The sequence below is a fragment of the Rattus norvegicus genome, chromosome 15 (genome assembly GCF_036323735.1).
Source record: "Rattus norvegicus strain BN/NHsdMcwi chromosome 15, GRCr8, whole genome shotgun sequence".
Classification (NCBI taxonomy): domain Eukaryota; kingdom Metazoa; phylum Chordata; class Mammalia; order Rodentia; family Muridae; genus Rattus; species Rattus norvegicus.
Window position 1 is genome coordinate 55,217,739 of NC_086033.1, and position 17,648 is coordinate 55,235,386.

Below are 17,648 nucleotides of genomic sequence, written 5' to 3' on the forward strand. Positions count from 1 at the left end.
TTAAAGGGTCATAGCATCAGGAAGATTGAAACAGAACTAATAGAATGAATATATATGGGATTTGTTAGAGTGGCTTACGAGCTGTGTTTCACCAAGTCTAGCAATGGCTGTATCCTAACAAAAAATGTCAAGAATCTGGTAGCTGTTTAGTCCATGAGGCTGGATATCTCAGCTGATCTTTGGCCTGTGTTGGAGTCCTGAAGAATTAGGTTCTACATACCAGTGAAAGTAAGTCCAGCAGCAGGATAGACGAATTTGCCAGCAAGAATGAAGGCAAGCAGACAGAAAGCAAAACACAAAATCTTTTCTTTTTAAATATCCTTTTATAGAAGGTGTGGCCAAAATTTAGGGTGGGTTTTCTCAAGTCAAGAAAATGCTCAACAGATACTCCTAGTTACTTGTGTTTTAGTTGATTCTAGGTGTAGTTGAAGGGACTATGGTCAGTAAGGTTTTTATTCCATTTCTCACCCAAAGCCGAGGCAACATATTTAGGATTTCCATGACCCTGACCAAGGCCCTGAACTATTGACCAATATAATAATTGTATAAACTAATCATAAACTGAAGTGACTGATAAAGATATAAATCAAAATTGTCACGTGTGTGAGTAACTGCTGTGTTCTGTTGAAAATAATATAGCAAAGACCCTTTGCCCCTCATCCACTGCTCGTGTTGCGTGGTCCGTGTGGTCTTGACTTTAGATTAGCAATAATCGCGCCTCGGATAAACCTCATTGGCTACGATACTGCCACTGCGCAAAACTGGTCTTGACTTTAGAAATGCTGCCTCTTTGACCTTGGCACTGAGAGTTGTTCAGGCACTGTCTTGCACTTGTTCACACCCCAAACCAAAGAACTCTTAGACTCCAAATTGGCTCAATGTGCTGATGGTCTGTAACGTTCTCTTGTGATTATTTCATAGTCAAGTTGACCATCAAGGTGACATACTACTCATGCCTTCGATTGGGGGATTGAGATCATTAATACTCAGTTGTTATTAAAAAGTACATTTGATTCCTATCATTTGTCGATGTTGTAGTTATTTATGTCCTCTCCCTTAACTATTCTTTTAGCGTACTTTATTATTTCTTGTGGCCTAGTGGATTATCCCTGTCTCAAGCATTCTGTCAACCACCTCTGTAGAGCTGGCTTAGTGGTCACAATTCGTTTAGTCTGTTTTTATCATGAAAATTTTTATTTTTCCCTCAGTTATGACAGATGGTTTTGCAGGGTATAGTAGTCTGGGTTAGCAACCCTCAGAGTGTAAAATACATCATCATAAGCCCTTTGGCTTTTAAAGTTTCTGTTAAGAAATGTGCTGTTTCTGTGATGACTCTGCCTTTATCTGTGATTTGGTCTCTCTTGCAGATCTCAGCATACTTCCATTGCTCTGCGTTATGTGTTTTGACTATAATATGATAAAGGGAGGCTCCACTCTGGCCTGGTCTGATGGGTGTCCTAATGGCTCCTAGACATGGACTGCCACCTCCTCCCTAACTGGGAAATGTTGGGTTAGAATTCTTTTGAAAATGACTGTAGCATTTGGGATGGTTCTTTTCTGTCCCCAACCATAAATTAAGTCTTTTTAGAAAGTCACTTGTATCTTGAAATTTCCACTGGTGCCTTATTACTGTCTGCCCTTGTGAGACCAATTCCTCTCCATTGTCTTCAAGTAACCTGTTTCTCTTGGTTCATTCTATTGCTGAGACTTTGCCTAGGGTTTTTTCTTTCCTTTTCTTTTCTTTTCTTTTTTTACATTATCCCCCCCCCCCCCCAGCATTTCTCCTTATGTTTTAGTATTTCTATTCTTTGTTGGGATTGTCAGTGTCCTGATGAAAGCGTAGCTAGTGGATGAGACTACAAGAAGAGAAGCAAGCTAAACCTATCCAGTTTGTGTAGCAGTTTTCTTATGAGGTAAAAACCTTTCAAAGACACAGGGTGTGCTAAGCAGGGATTCTCAACCTGTGGGTCGCAACCCCCTTGGAGGCTGAATGACCTTTTCCCAGGGATTGCTTATCGGATATCCTGTATATCAGATATTTACAGTAGCAAAATCATAGGTCTAGAAAGCAACAAAAGTTGGGGGTCACCGTAACGTATGAAGAATTGTATTAAAGGGTCGTAGCATTGGGTAGGTTGAGAACCAGTGTTCTGAGGTGAGGACAAACAGCCCATCTTTCATGGATGCTCCTTAAGCTCAGGAAGTAAAGAACTCAGGGGCTTCAGGAGTTCCTGAGACTGACTAGATTCTCTGGGCGCCTCTCTCCTCCCCAAGCCTGTGTAAGCTGTGAGGACTGTTGACAGACTCAGACCATCAGCCTAGTTGCCTAGAAGAGGCTCGGAGCAGCAGAGCTGTTGGCCAGGGCACCCCAGCTGTGAGCTGCCTTGGGTGTGTGTGTGCTCCCGGTTTCCACGTGGTGCAAGCCGTCACCTCTGCTGCCCACCTCTGCTGCGGTGGGCTTTAGGCGATGCAACTGCTTTTGTGTCAGTTCTGCTCCTGTAAGTGACCACAGTAAAGCCATTGGTTCATGAAGTTGAATCTGGGTGTTACCCTCACTTTAGTAGGTCAGCAGTTTGTGACTAAGTAGATTTTGTGTCACACAACATCCATGAAGACTTTAATGTTGTTTCAAGCTGAAAAGCATTCTTGCATTTTTATATGAAACATTATACTATCATTCACAGTGGTGCTCTGTGTACATTTTGTAAACCAGTTTGATAGCTTTTCAAAAACTTTAGAACTTAAAATTTTAATCTGTCTTGACCTGATTCTTTGATAGACTGTAATAAAAGTCATTACCAGAAAATAAAATTTTAGACATAATCAGTCCCAACTTAATTTTGATCTAACACCATAAAAATGTTTTATAAAATTGTTAAAAAGGTTTCCAAATGCTTAGCTATTCGCAGACTATCATCAGTCCACTGATCACGCTTTCAGCAGAGCCGAGAATAGCTCCATCACAGGTGGTGAGCATGTCAGCACTGGAAGTGCAAGTCAGCTGTAAGTAAACACTCAGGGAGCCGCGTGCCTCAACCTCGGCACACGTGGGGCTGTCAGTCTCTGAGCCCTATAGAGTCTAGTCACCCCAGTACAGTAGCACAGGCCAGGAAGCTTAAATGGATGATGTGTTTGTGGCTCCGGTTGTCAGTGAACACATTCATGTGTTCATTGCCTCAGCCAGGAATGAGATGATTTAATTTTGAGCCAGTATGAGTAACCATAGCCCAGAAATGGACGTTGTTCCATGTTCCAGTGCAGATGCAATTTCATCATAGTTACAGGATAAAGTCATGAGGCACTTCTCAGATGCATTGGTGGGAGTGGTCAGATTACAGCAAATAAGGAAATCTTGCTATGTTAGTTACTATCTGATGGTATTTGTAGCTTTTGAGTTGGTGGAAGGGGGAGGTGTTAATACACTTTCCAAAGAGAATTTACCTGCTAGTCCCAAGAATGTTATGTCAGACTTAGAGGTGAGCAGTGAAAGCCTATTAAGGGGTTTAAAATAAAGACAATCTGACTATGGATCTGGCAACATTCAGCTCCCCAATCATGAGGTTCTATCAGTCAGTCAACCTTTTAGAATCTTTAGTGCAAGTATGGCTTTACCCCCATTCCTGGGGTGTCAGTCACAAATACCTGATAGGAACTGATTACCTAGTAGTTGAGTCAGATAATTGAGGGTGATGATTCCAGGGTGTCAGGACGGGCATATGAAAAGGAGACCAAAGGCCAAGCATGACTTTTTGTGATTAGTTTCCAAAGCAGACAAGCATCTTTTTATTGGTTTTATATAGTGCTGGATGAAGCAAGCATCATCTTAGAAAAATTGCTGTTCTGGTAAAAGTAACACTGCAAAACAAAGATCAACAACAAAACTAGAAAGCTATAAAAAAAAGCACAAAGACAAATTAAAATGACTGGTGCTGACAGCAAGCACTTTCCTGGTCTTTTGTGGAAGCACAGGGCTAAACAGGACTATCCTTGGGGCCTTAGAGCCATGGTCTTTGTGAGTGGTGCTGTGTCTACCTACAAAACACACACACACACACACACACACACACACACACACACACACACACACGTCCTTAAGGCTTTCATCTGTTTACTGAGAATGTATAGAAGTTGGGTGTGTGCTTTGGTTTGTGTATGTGACTTTATATTTTTTGTATATTTGAGATAATAATCCACTTGTCTATTATGTTAGGAGTGTATCAGCCACGCTTCTGTAGCTTTGAATCAATACCTGAAGTAAAGTAGGAAAGTTCCGTTTCAGTTTCAGGGGTTCAGTTCATGGTCACTTTGTCCTCTTGCTCCTGGATCTTGATCCTGGCATGGAGAGGCTATGTAGCATGGTGGATGGGCCACTGTGAAGGAAAGTGGCTTACCTGACGGTTCTCTTTGCTGGAAAGGGAAGAGAGGAAGAGGCTGGGATGAGAGGTACCTTGCCATTGTCCTACTTCCTCCAGTCCCCATCTCCTAGATTCCCATAATGGCATCAAGTAGATTCAGGTACCAAGTTGACTAACATTTGAGCCATAGAGGTGCAAACAGCGGTTTTGGGTGGAGAGCAACTTTCCCTATGACCCTGAGTAGGAAAAGAAAAAAGAGATACCACTAGGCACCACATACCAGATCTGTTTATCAGGTTCAACTTAATAATAACCGACTAGAATTCATACAGCTTGACTTGGTTTCTTTATTTTTAATCTAGCCTGTCCAACTATAGAAATGCCAGGGAAAGAAAATGCAGTTAGAGTATTCAGGAAGAGGCTAAACTTGTCAATGTGAGGCCTCTGGATTAAGGGAAGGGTGGTAGGTCATGGTAATGGCCTGCACATTTGACAGCAGTTCAGAACTATCCTATCCTTGTTAGTGCACCTACCCACAAGATTAGATGCTCAGTTCTTAAACTGTTCACCCCAGTGCTCACACTTGACAATCATAATAGCAAGAGGACTACAGAGGTCTCTTCTAATGAAAGTCTGTGACTCTAGAATTCAGTTATTCCAGTGATTCTTGAATATAGTTATTTCAAGAACCAACTCCCAGTATTCATTCAACTCATTCAGCACATTGAGGATCCGAGCACCACACAGCGCCAGATCAGTGACACGTGATCCGTCATTTAAGTAGCTAAATCCAGAAAGGCATTTGCCAAATGCATAACCATGAGCTGTGAACCCCTCATGAAAGGCAAGTGCTTTGATAACCATGAGGTCTGAATTTCTGTCTAATCTAATCCAGAAAATGCTTGTTTTTAGACGCAATGAGTACTGACCTTTTGTCCCTCACAGTAGGCGAAAGTAGAAAGGCATGGCTTCCCTTTGCTCCCGTCTAACAGCAGAGGCTTCAGCTGCTCCCTCATCTAAAGCACAGCCAGAGCTCCTGGTCTTTACATTGCAGCTCTAGGACTGCATCGGTTTTATATGCTGGGCGTGTCCGTCCTCCAGACATTTATGTTCTCTTTAAAAAAAAAAAAGTGGTTAATAGTTATTTGTACTTGCTTCCTCCCACTGGCGGTAGTATTTCTACCCACAGCGAGAAGAGGAGAACTTCCAGTTTGGACCAACTTACTCAAACAGGCAGAGCTGGGATCATGGTTCGAATGCACTCAGAGAATTGGGGACGGTGTAGCTGGCAGAGTTGCCAGCTGGGAGTCTGAGAGGAGGGATGAGGTCTCCCCAACGGTTTAAAGATCCAATGAACCAATTATTTTTAAAAGTGAGGAAAAATACAGATAATCAGCCACTCAAACGTCACCTGAATTTCTAAGCTCTACTGAGATAGCTCAGCGCTAACAGTAGCGATCCAGATCTTTGCCGGAAGAGAAGGCAGAGCCTGGCTTTCCTGAACCATCCTGAGTCAGGCTCCGGACGATCTGCTGCTGCTGTTACTGCTTCTGTTGCAACCTTTTAGTCCTAAAGACAAGAAGAACCAGGATTGTAGATGAAGTGGCCCCAGTTCACAATGCTGAGGTGAAAAAAAATCTGCCTTTTGTGAACCACAAAGGAAGAGCTCTAAAGCGACTCTGGTGGCAACACCAGTCAGATCCAGTCATTCTACAGTTGCACTGAGCTGGCAGCCATCCTCCTCCATCTGCTCAGGGTTCACTACTGCACCTTTCATCTTTTGGGAGCTGAGGGGCAGGAGTGGCCAGTGTGAGAGCAGTGGCCATGACCGTTGGGGGCAGCACATCATTCTGAGTATTGGCTTCTACCATCTGTCGTGCTGAGTGTTAGAGACGGAAACTAGAGTCCTGTTAGATGCTTCCAAACCTCTGCTGTAGTGTTAATCCAAAAGGCTGACTGAGGCTCCTGCTGTCTTCAGTTCACTCTGGAGATAGGGAATTGTCTCATATAGTAGAAAAACTTTTTTTGTTCTTTTCCATCCCCCCCACCCTGACCATTTTGCGTGTAGAAATACATGTGAACAGGCGTGTTTGTAAAGAAGTGGCTCTTGGCTTTGGTTGGGTGTGTTCAAGTGTTACTTCTCAGGATGTCTTTTCATATAGGCATGGGATACTCTACCCACATGGAAACAAAGTGCTCTTTGACCCACGGTTGAAATATGAATCTACAGTTTCATGTGCACAGTCACACCAGCCAGCTCTCTGGGGCAGGATTTGACAGATGACCCTGAGACATGGAAGGTTAAGTGACTCACTCAAGGCTTCAGTGCTGTGACCTGAGCCCGCCCGGCTGCCTTCACTGTAGTATTACACACCTCTTCCATCACTTTGCTGGCTTTAATGGAGAAGTGGTGTTAGGCTATAAAATTTTTCTATCGTTTATAGTCATTGCTGAAAGAATCCTGAACTCAGTCCAGAAGGTTCTTTCCCCCAGTGTTAGGAGAGCAGTGAGCTACTCCAGGCAGCATCCATGATACCCTGGTTCATTCTTTTATGTCCTTCCCCCTGTCGCCTCTGTTTACCCGCCTTCCCTCCCTGTTTTCAAGTTTTGTCTTTTTCCTTCTAGTTCACTGGCTTTAGTATTAGGGATGAGATGATGCTGTGACCTCAGTGCTGACACACGATCTGTCCTTGTCAGGGGTAGAGGCTAGACTCTTAAGTGCCTCAAAGTCCGCATGGTTAGAGTTTGGAGAAAAATGCTGATTGGTAAGCATCCAAATGGATTGCTCCAGTCAGAGATTGGATATCCTAGGTTGGGAGGCAATGCAGAAGCCCACACTAGAAATATACCACCTTGCAAATTGCAGCAAAGCGAGAGATTTCATTAAGGACACAGACAACAATTTAAAATAAAATAAAATGTATGTGTGTGTGTGTGTGTATGTATGTATGTATGTATGTATGTATGTATGTATATATGAATGAATGAATGAAATTACATTCCAGAAAGGCTGTTGGGGCAGCACAGGAATAGGCATAGACTTCAGGGAGAGGAATGAATGTGACCAACTTCCTTGAGGCGACAAAATCAGATAAACCTGTCTCTGATGACAAGTAGTTCACCTCCATCCACCCCACTGTTATCTGTAAAGAGCATGTGCCTGGGGAGTGAATCTCTTTCAGAATGTGACAGCTACTATGAGCTAGAGCATTGGGTCAGCAATGCTCAATACGATTTCCCCACTTCTAGACAAGACAGTGTTCTAATTAAGCATCTAATAATTAGCTGCTTTTTCACATAAAATCTCAGCCTCCTGTAAGACAGCACCAGAGGTTTATTTTCTTCACATCAGTCTGTGGTATTCATTATCAGTGAAAGGTCCCTTTCTGGTTTTCTGCTGTGACCCACTATGGTCTTGTGAGAGGGTGTTTGCAGGAGTCTTCCTTTCTGAGGAACAGAGCCACTGCCTCCCACCCACTGTAATGCATGTTTCAGGGTTTTTTTTCAAGGCTTTTCTTTTGACAGTAGGACCTTTCATGGCCTGCAAGAAAACACTTGCTGATCACTTTAGCTGAACAAAGCACTTCGATACCAGAAGGCACTGGGAAGAGAAGGATGGCAGAGACAACAGTTCTGCCCTTTAAGGGCTTAGAACCAAAAGCAGGAGGGAAGTCATCTGCGTTTAATATACTTTTCACAGCCACAAAAGCACCAAGGGGTGGAGTACCATACCAGATGAAGGGAAGGCTTTCAAAGCCTCCTCTGGAAAGAGGAGAAGGATGAGCATGTAGGGGTAGCTAAGCCAGAAGGTGTCCCTGGCCAGGAGTGGCCTGGATGCATGTGGGTAGATACCAAGTGCAGGAGATGTTAGCCAGTAGGGCATAGTAATGAAGGAAGGAGGCTTGAACTAGGGGCTTGGGTGGGGAAAGGGGAGGGACTGTGGTCCTTCATCCTTTCCTAAGCTCCTTGGCAGCCAGGAAGGCTCAAGGCTCAAAGGAGCCTCATTATATGAAGAATGGATTTCATTTTCCCTCCTCCCCTTTCAAGCTGTCCCAGCACCGTTTATTCCAAGTGCTAGCTTTGCCTCATTGGGTTGACATCGTGGATTTCCATCTCCCTGTGTCTATTGCTCTGTTTTAGGACTTTACCTTTTCTGTAGTGATCTGGTTGTCTACTAGGTGTTATAGCAACTCTGTAGTGTGCTTTGGTTGGACTGGTTTTCCTCAGAGCTCTCTTTTGATGTTTTCTTTTTTTTGTGTATTTTTCACTTATTTAAAAACTTTATTTTTTACAATTATTTTAACTGCATGTATGTCTGCATACCTAGTGTATGCCCAATGCTTGTAGAGGCCCCAAGAGGTTGCTGGATGCCCTGGAACTGGAGTTACCAATGTTTGTGAGCCACCATGTGGTTGCTGGTAATCAAACACAGGTCCTTTGGAAGAGCAGTAAATCCTCTTACCCTCCAAGCCATCTCCTCTGCTGGTTGGTCTATCTGTCTTCCACTCAAAAGGCTGGGACCGGGTGCAGTTACTAACCTGGTGACCCTTGCTTTCTGTAGGGCCTGACCAAACCCAAATCCCCAGAATGTTTATCCTCGACTGTTTCTCCCTCCCTAGGTTTTAGCTTTAGCTTAGTTTCTCAGTCAATAGAACCTATTCTTAGGGGAGATGTCACATGAACTTTATAGTCTTGTTACCCCTATGCTGTCTTGGTCAGAGACCCCACAGACCCTAGGCCCTTAAGCCATAGAACCCATCTTCCTGTAGAGATCACATGAGCCTTGCAAAAGATTTTTGATGTAGTCATTTTATTGTGCACATGAAATGGAGATAATTGTTAGGAGACTTTTTTTTTCTAAAATGGTACTGTACTTAAATATGTCTAAAATAAACTGGCAGGTGTCATACTCCAGAAGTTTGAACCAGCCTGGCTAAGTCACGTGGACTGAGTTTCACTTGCTTTTCACAGTTCCTTTCTCTGCTGGTAGGGACCCCCGCCCCAACTCTGGCTCCTACAGTCTTCCCACCGACTCTTTCTTGATGCTCATGGGCCCCAGGCATTTGCATTTCCAGTGGCTCTCTGAGCGATTATACCATGGAGCCGAGAAGTCCTAGTGCCAGATCTGCCACCAGGAATATCTTTGTTTCACTTTACAAAGCTGCAAAGGTCCTAGGAACTTCACATGGCGGCTGTGGAGAGTGGAGGTGGCATGCATGGCCATCAGAAGTGCTGAGATGATGACTGGGAGGGCAGTCATGATAGTGAAACTGCCAGCCACAGCAGGAGAGGGTGAGCGCGGAACGCCATTGCCTGTAGAAGCCTAAGGAATCCTTTTCCACCTCTACTCAGGCGCTGAGTTCCGGTGGATTCTTGACGTGGGCCCTAGGGAAGAAATTCTGGATGAGTCAGTATGAAGCAAGGTTGGAGCTCATTAAGGCAAAGGTCTAGTATAGATTGAATCACAGGCATTAAGACGGGAGGAGGTCACACATACGTAGCAGATCTACGGTCTTCACGTGAGTCTTGAACAACTAGAGGGAGGCTAGTGAACTATCCCAAAAGCTCTTGCTGGTACATGGGATATGATCTTCTAGCTGGGCTGCCTTGTCTGGCCTCACTGAGACTTGATGTACCAGGGTGAGGGGATACCCCTTCAGAGGAGAAGGGGATTGGGGGGTGATTGTTAGAGGTGGTGCTGGGGAAGGGGGCCATGGGCAGAATGTAAAGTGAATAACTTAAAAACAAATAATAAAAAGTCCAAAAAATAGGGGAGGAGAGAGGGTAAAAAGGGGTGTAGTATATGCCCTTGAGTTGGCACAGGTAAACCAGGAAGAGGGTCACATTTACGGGTCTTAAGAATAGCTATATTTACAGTATTTTGGTGGCTTAGGAAGTTACACTGTTCAGAGTAAAATGTTTTTGTGTTTTAAGGAACTTCTTAAATGTAAGTAAGATGGTGTGGCTGAACCATGCAGAGGAACAGGCTGATAAGATTTCAAACACAAATTAAAAAATGAAAGGCATCCTTGGCACAGGTCCAAGGGGTAATGAAGGTGTGCGCTCTGACTCTAACATGGTTCAGGATCTGTTGGTAAGTTCCTCTCAGTGCTTTGCCAGCCAAGGTGGGGCTCGCTGCCCTTTCCTGTGCCCCATGTTTTCTCTGTCTGTTCTATCACAAGGTGTTGCTGGCTTCCAAAGTAGCCCAAGAATTCCCAGCAGGGATGTAGGGCGTCATCTTCACACTAATGTTTGCTCCATTCCACTTCTTGAAATCAGTCAGCACACACAGGACTTTCTTGAACTTCAAATATTCGTTGTGCTAATGTGCTTTTGCTTGGGTGTTAGGAGAGAGCAAGTTATTTTCCGAATGAGAACAGGATTCACTATGCATTATAACAATCTAGCCATGAGTTACTTTCGTGATACAAGAATTCTGAGGAATGTTAGTGTGGTAAGAATTCACGCCTCTGGGTTCACTTCTGAAACTTTCTGTAGCACTGTAGGCTAACATCACATGCCTGACCAATGAATGTGAGCCATTTTGTGTTCTTGTTTGATGAGTAGTAGTTCATATCCTTTTATCTACAATTTCCTTAGTTATAACTGAGAGGTAGTTAAAGGGAAAGAGAAGGAAAGGAATGAAAATACTTTGAAAACTTCTGTTCTTATTTTTAAATTGAAGAGATGTTCTCACCATTTCGGTCAATATTTTTTGCAGTGTATGTGTGATATGATTGAAGTATATTATATAAGTGAATAAAAATGTTGGAAAGAAAATCCTCATTTTGTACAGTTAGGATACTCCAAGTTGGGCTTGGGAGACACCTCAGTGGTTAAAGCACTTGCCATACAAACACAAGGACCTGAGTTTGGATCCCCAGCACCCACAAAAAGCTGGGCCTGGCAGTGCATGTCTGTGACATTGAGAGGCAGAGGCAGGAGCTTTCTGAGTAGCTCTTACCTAAGTGGTGAGCCCCAGGGTCAGGAAAGACATCCTGTCTCAAAAGACAAGCTGGAGAGCAACAGAAGAGCACTGCTCACCTTGATCTCAGACCTCTATCAGCGTGCACACAGATGTGCATACAAGTGTGCACACACATCCCCCGATATACTCAAGTGTAGGATAACCGAGAACCATCCATCCATGTCGCCTCTTTCTTTGAAGCAATTCTCTGGCTAGGATTCCATTGGTTTCCTCTGGCCCTTAAGTCAGGAGATGAGAGCAGGCGTGATTTATTTATTTTAGTTGATGGAGGTGGAAATACTAGTTTCTCTGATCATTATAGGCCCCAGATATGTACCAAATTCTCACACCATACCCCACAAGCTTGTAGGATTATTGTGTGTCAGTTAAAAGAGAAAAGAAAAACACCATTTTTTCTTGTTTGGTCTTCTGCTCGCTGTCGCTAATTAACACAAATGTGACTTTATGTAATGTTACCCCTTCTTGTCTAATTATTTTCCCTCCACTGTAGGAAGCTGCCACCCACAATGACATTTCTTAGTCTCTCTCTTTCTCAAAGAAAATGTCCAATTTAAAAGTCATTTTCTTTAGTTTACTCCCATAAAAGCTCTCTTGTGACCTCTCTGTTGCCAACAAAAAAACCATTTCCTGACCACCAGAAGCAATCAACTCTTTATAATCACTTCCCTCTGAGGTTGGTGTTGGCCAAAACATAAAGGCATCTAACTTTAAAGAAAAAAAATGGAAATATTGTGTTATCATGAGTGAGATATTATGTTACAGAAAGCCATTTTCTGATGTTTTTGAAGCAATAACCAAAGATATGTTTCTCTCCCTTCTCCCGCCTCTCCTTTCCTTGACACGATCTTCTGTAGCTCAGCCTGGCTCCTCTTGCCTGTTACCTAAACTGCCAAGATGACTAGTCTGTCACCATGCCCAGTGTCTTAGGGTTTCCAGTGCTGTGAGAGACAATGACCAAGGCAGCTCTAATAAGGGAAAACATTTCATTGGGGCTGGCTTAGAGTTTCAGAGGTTCAGTCCATTATCATCATGGCGGGAAGCATGGCAGCGGGCAGGCAGACATGGTGCTGGAGGAGCCAAGAGTTCTACATCTTGATCCACAGACAGCCAGGAGGAGGGTCTCTTACAGACCGAGCAGAGCCTGAGCATAGGAGATCTCAAAGCCCACCTCCACAGTGACACAGTTCCTCTAACAAGGACACACCTCTTCCAATAAGGCCAGACCTTCTAATAATGCCGCCTGCTATGGCAAAGCATTCAAGCACATGAATCTACTGGGGCCAAACCTATGCAAGCCACCCTTCCCAGCCTGTGTGGTTTGGTCTTAAATGATGAAGCTGTTCCATTGTTTGCACAGGATTCAGGTCATTCCCAACATGGTGTGACAAGAGCAATGGTTGTAGGTGGCAGGAAGAGGCAAAGGTGTTGTGAGGGCCAGAAAAGATACCTCTTGGTATACAGCCAGTTACCCTGTGCTAATGAAGGCACAGCAGGCACAAGGGCCATGGTCTTGTGTGAAAGGCCATTTTGTTAAAAAGGCAGGCAGGTTTGTTTCATTTACTTCATAAGCAAATATGTACCAATAGATGTAGACAATAAGGCTAATCCTGGCCAGGAACTCAGGAACTACTGGGCTGTTTCTTGTCACCTGAAGAAAGTCATTCACAGGACTGATGTAAAAGGCTGTGTGGGTGTGTGTGTGTGTGTGTGTGTGTGTGTGTGTGTGTGTGTGTGTGTGTGATCTCTATGATTCTTGTTATGTGTATGGCTGTTTTGTCTGTGTTTATCTGTGTACTACATGCATGCCTGGTGCTCTTAGAAGGCAGAAAGAGCGTTGGATTCTCTGGGAGTATATAGATTGCTGTGAGCCACCATGTGAGTGCTGGAATTTAAACCCAGGTCCTCTGGAAAGGCAGGCGTGTTTTTTAATCACTGAGCTATCCAATCCCTCTAGCGATAGTTTCTATGATTCGTAGATGAGCACACTGCTTTTCATGATGGAAACTAAAATGGTTTAATTTAAAGAAGCCCCGAGTCTTTTCAAAACACTGGAAAATGTAGGCTAATAATTTTAGATTGTAGATAAGTCTCATTTCCAGAAGAGCAATTTTTCCATATCAAATGTTGGCTGTACATAGATTGTTGCACATAAGTGTTCAAACACAGAAAGATGCTACTCTCAATCTGAGTGCTCTGGCCCAGTGTGGGGCTGTAAGCTTGGGAGGTTCAGGCAGGAGGATTGCAACACTGTTAGACTCTATGGAAAAAGAGAAACCAAGTCTGTGATACAAAAGATCTGAGGCTTATTAACACATATGGAGTCTTCCATCAGGGACGGTAGGTAGGTAGAGCAGTTGCAGTGGCTTCCATGCAGTCACAGAGAGGGGGAGTTCTAGCAGATCCTCATGCAGGTGAGGAGCCCTCAGGATCCTAAGCCGAGATGTACAGCAAAGGGTAGACTGCAAGGGGCAGGCCCTTTCTCTTAAGATACTTTTAAAACTCCACAACCCACTGTGCTTAACCAGAACATCTTGTCCTTTGGAAAGACCATCTTAATAAGGGTTCCATGGAGCAGCCCACTCAGGGTGACACATCATTCCTTTAAAGTTGTGTGTTTGATATTGTTCAGGATTTCATGAAATAATGATTTAAAAAACCTCTTTCCTTTTGTGAAAAGAAAGAAAATAGAAACTTCTTCTCGCCTTTTCTTTAACTAGGAGACCCTCTGTGGTGTGAGAAGTCTTTTGCTTCCTTCACACCTTTCTTAATTTCAGCTGACCACGGACAAGTGTTCACTTACCATCCCTCAGTTCAAGTCCCACACCCTGCAAGTGTGTCACAGGGCACAGGCTGTGGAATGTGTGCCACACCCTGTCTCTGGCTGCAGCATGAGACAACTTATGGGTATTATTTTGAAAACAAATATTTGAAAGCACAAGGTGTCCTAGTGCAAAGCTATATTTTGACAAGTCTATGTAGCACAGACTCCCTTGAGCAAAATACTCACTATGGAAATGGAGGTAATGAGCCCTCTAAAAACCTCACCTGCTCTCTGTACCTGACAGCCCACCCTCAGCCTTCTCAAGGAAGTGGATTTGAGACTTGGATTTTCTGCCTTCTATTGCAAGACACTTCATTTTTATCATTTGGAACACTGCAGAGTGGACAAAACAGTCTTGGTTCAGTGATGATTTGCTGACCTAGCAACCTGGCCAGCCAGTCTCAACCTGTGGGTCATGACCCCTTTGGTGGTATATAAACCCTGTCACAGAGGTTGCCTAAGACCACCCTGCATGTCAGATACTTACATGACAATTCATAATAGTAGCAAAACTACAGTTATAAAGTAGCAACAAAAACAATTTTATGACTGGGGGCTCACTACAGGGGAAAGAACTGTATTAAAGGGTGGAAACAGTGGGAAGGTTGAGAACCACTGTTATAGGCAAATCCAGACAAAGAGTTTACCTGTGGGTAAGTTAAGCAGCTGCCTTGAGCATCTCTCCAAGGGACCTTCCCCAGGACTTTGAACCTCTAGATGCTGCTGACTTTTGAGTGGGGAACTGGTTTCTGCATCTGGAAGGCATCCTGTTTGTAGAGTCCTGGGCAGAAGTGACTGCTTTGCAGTCTTTTCCTCCCCCTGGTTTATTCTGAGGGTCTTGTTTGGGAACAACTGGCACTTGGCTTTGTAGAGGAGAGCTTGGCTTGGCTTTTGTTTTGAGGGCTCTCCTCTCATTTGGGTATGCTCAAAATTAGGAAAGTCTAGGGTGCTGATTTCCAGCCTCAGCTTGAGAGAGGGTCCCAAGGGAGGGGTGAACAGGAGAGGTAGAAGAATGGCTTGGAGTCAGTGTTAGATGCAAGTTGACAGCTCTGGAATCTGCTCATAGCTCTCCCTTGCAGACCAAAGCCCAGTTTTTTATTTACATAAGCTACTTCCCTAGAGATTGTGCATCAATTTAATCATTTATGTCAGGGTTCCATGTTGATCATCCACAAATCAGCATCTTCTGACTTTAGCCCCTTGACTCTTAGATAGGAACTGAAATACACAGCACATTCAAGGCAAATGAACCAGACAACATTTTTTTGTAACTTAGCAAGTCTTAAGCTAGTGGTTGCCTAGTCATCACATAGACTTATGTGGAAAAAGTTAGTTATACTTTTAATAATTTTTTGCAATTTAGTGAGCTCTTGTTTTTTCAGATACAAGCAGCATTGAAGCTCATTTTTGTCATTCTTAGCTATCCCAATATATTTTAATCTTTGGATATTTTTCTTTTTTATCTCAGCAACTCTAAGGCTTATTATTGGAAAATATTAAGCAATTCCAGGAAGTAGGAATATGATTAACCCTTTTTTTAAATACCAGACTTACTGTCCATCCCCAACCTATATTTGGATGGCATATGTAACTTTCTTCTTTAGCGAGTGAATATCTGGATCAAATTTAGTTGTGATGGCTTCCATGAAAGAGACTATGATTTTACCACTAACGTTATATAACCATCTATCTGATCCTTGATTTTTACAATTGCTTTCTCTTTTGTGATCCAGGTTTTCTTCTCTATTGATCAAATCTCGTCTCCTTCCTTAATATCTTTCTGACTAAGCTGACTCATTAGTGCAACTCTCTGTTTGTTCAGGCCTATGAAGTCCCTCATACAATTCATATTGCATCCTTATATTTTGCATAGTTGAGAAATCCTGTAAAGAACTGTTCTTAAACTGATTTATGTATTCTTGAACTTATGTTGGACTCATGTTTTCGGAGTTCTTTCCTACAGCCTTAAGGGCTGCCCTGAAGGTCATAGCATCACCATTTTGCTGTAGATCACCAGACACATTATTGCTTCCTAGAATCGTGCTGTTTCTGATTATGATGGAGTTGTTGACCTTGGCAGGGAGAACATTTCCAGGAAGGAGGAACATGAGTAATATATGTACATTATTATGCAAATAAGCTTTACATCTACAATACCCATCAGCATTCAAGGAGACCCACATCCTGCTGATTCTGCTCAAGGGATGGGAACCATATCATACCATCTCTTCTGGGGCCATGCTGAACCCAGGACCCAGGAGTCTCAGCTCACAGTTCTCTTGGTTTGTTCAGTGCCCGAGATATATAGATTTGGTTTTAGCTGTAGCCTAGGTATCAAACGTGCATTCTTCTGGGCAAAAATGTCTACCTTCTGAAGCACGTGTTAAGGTGAGTCAAATACCAACAGACTTCCAGCTATTTCCTAGCCCCATTGTTCTTGGGAATCAGGAAAGAAATATCCTGAAATGGATTCGGGAGATAGCATTGGATAGGATTTGATCCAAACCGATCAAGGTAACTGACCCTGGAAGTCCTAGGGAGTGTTACACAATTTGCTCTGCCTTTGTGGTCAGGGATTTCTTTTTTTCCAAGATTTCCTTTTGGTTGGTTAAGTATGTAAATTGCTGCTTTACATATTTGATTTAGAAGTTTCTTGTGAGCATGTACAGAAAACTGTTAAACTGCAGCTACAGGATTAGCAGGAGGAGACCTTTTAGCTTTCCACCCATACAGAATCTGTTGATTTTTACTTGAAGACTTTTAAAGTAAAAAGTAAAAATTGCTAAAGTAAGCAATTCATATCTAAAATGTAATCATCTAGTTGTTAACTCTGAAATCCATTTAAAACCAAGAAAAGAAAAATGTAGAAAAGATGTTTTTTATTTTAAAAAAGTTATTCATGAGACCTGTTTGACTTGGGAACAATGGTCTGCTGTCTTCACAGTGTTATAAATGACTAGTTCTTATAAAACTGTCAGTAGACATAAGGACTTGTTCAAAATCATCAGCATCCACCCCCATTTCCTTGGCAGCTAGCACAGCTCAAACCCCAGCTGGTCTAATGCTTAGGGCTTTCTGTGTCTCTGCTGTGGCCTGGCTTCAATGGCCAGTCAGGAAATGATACATTTTGTGACCCAGATGGAGAGTTATGGCTGTCTCCCTGTGCTCCCATAATCTCCGTATCCTCATCAGAACCTCCAAAGCCTCCATGGAGTGCTTTGAGCAAACACAGGCCTTTCATTGCCTCTTCATTAACTAGTGGAAAGATCTGAAATGCAATGAATGTGGTGGACAGCCACCCTTTCCATTCTCAATGCTACCACATTAGCTTATCCTTGGAGGTCTGAAACTCTTCAAACTCTTTTACATAGTGATGCTCTCTTACCACCCTTCCACCAGCCCATAACATTCCAAGGGTGATTTCTGGACCTTTATCCCTTTCTGACCTTTCATCTATACCATCTCATCTTCTGAGAAGAGCTTG

At 43.2% G+C, this 17,648-nt stretch overlaps 1 pseudogene; it reads right to left on the minus strand.

The window, feature by feature from the left end:
* Positions 1-683: 683 nt before the first annotated feature.
* LOC120097289 (U4 spliceosomal RNA) lies at positions 684-763 on the minus strand (annotated as a pseudogene).
* Between the last annotated feature and the right edge of the window lie 16,885 nt (positions 764-17,648).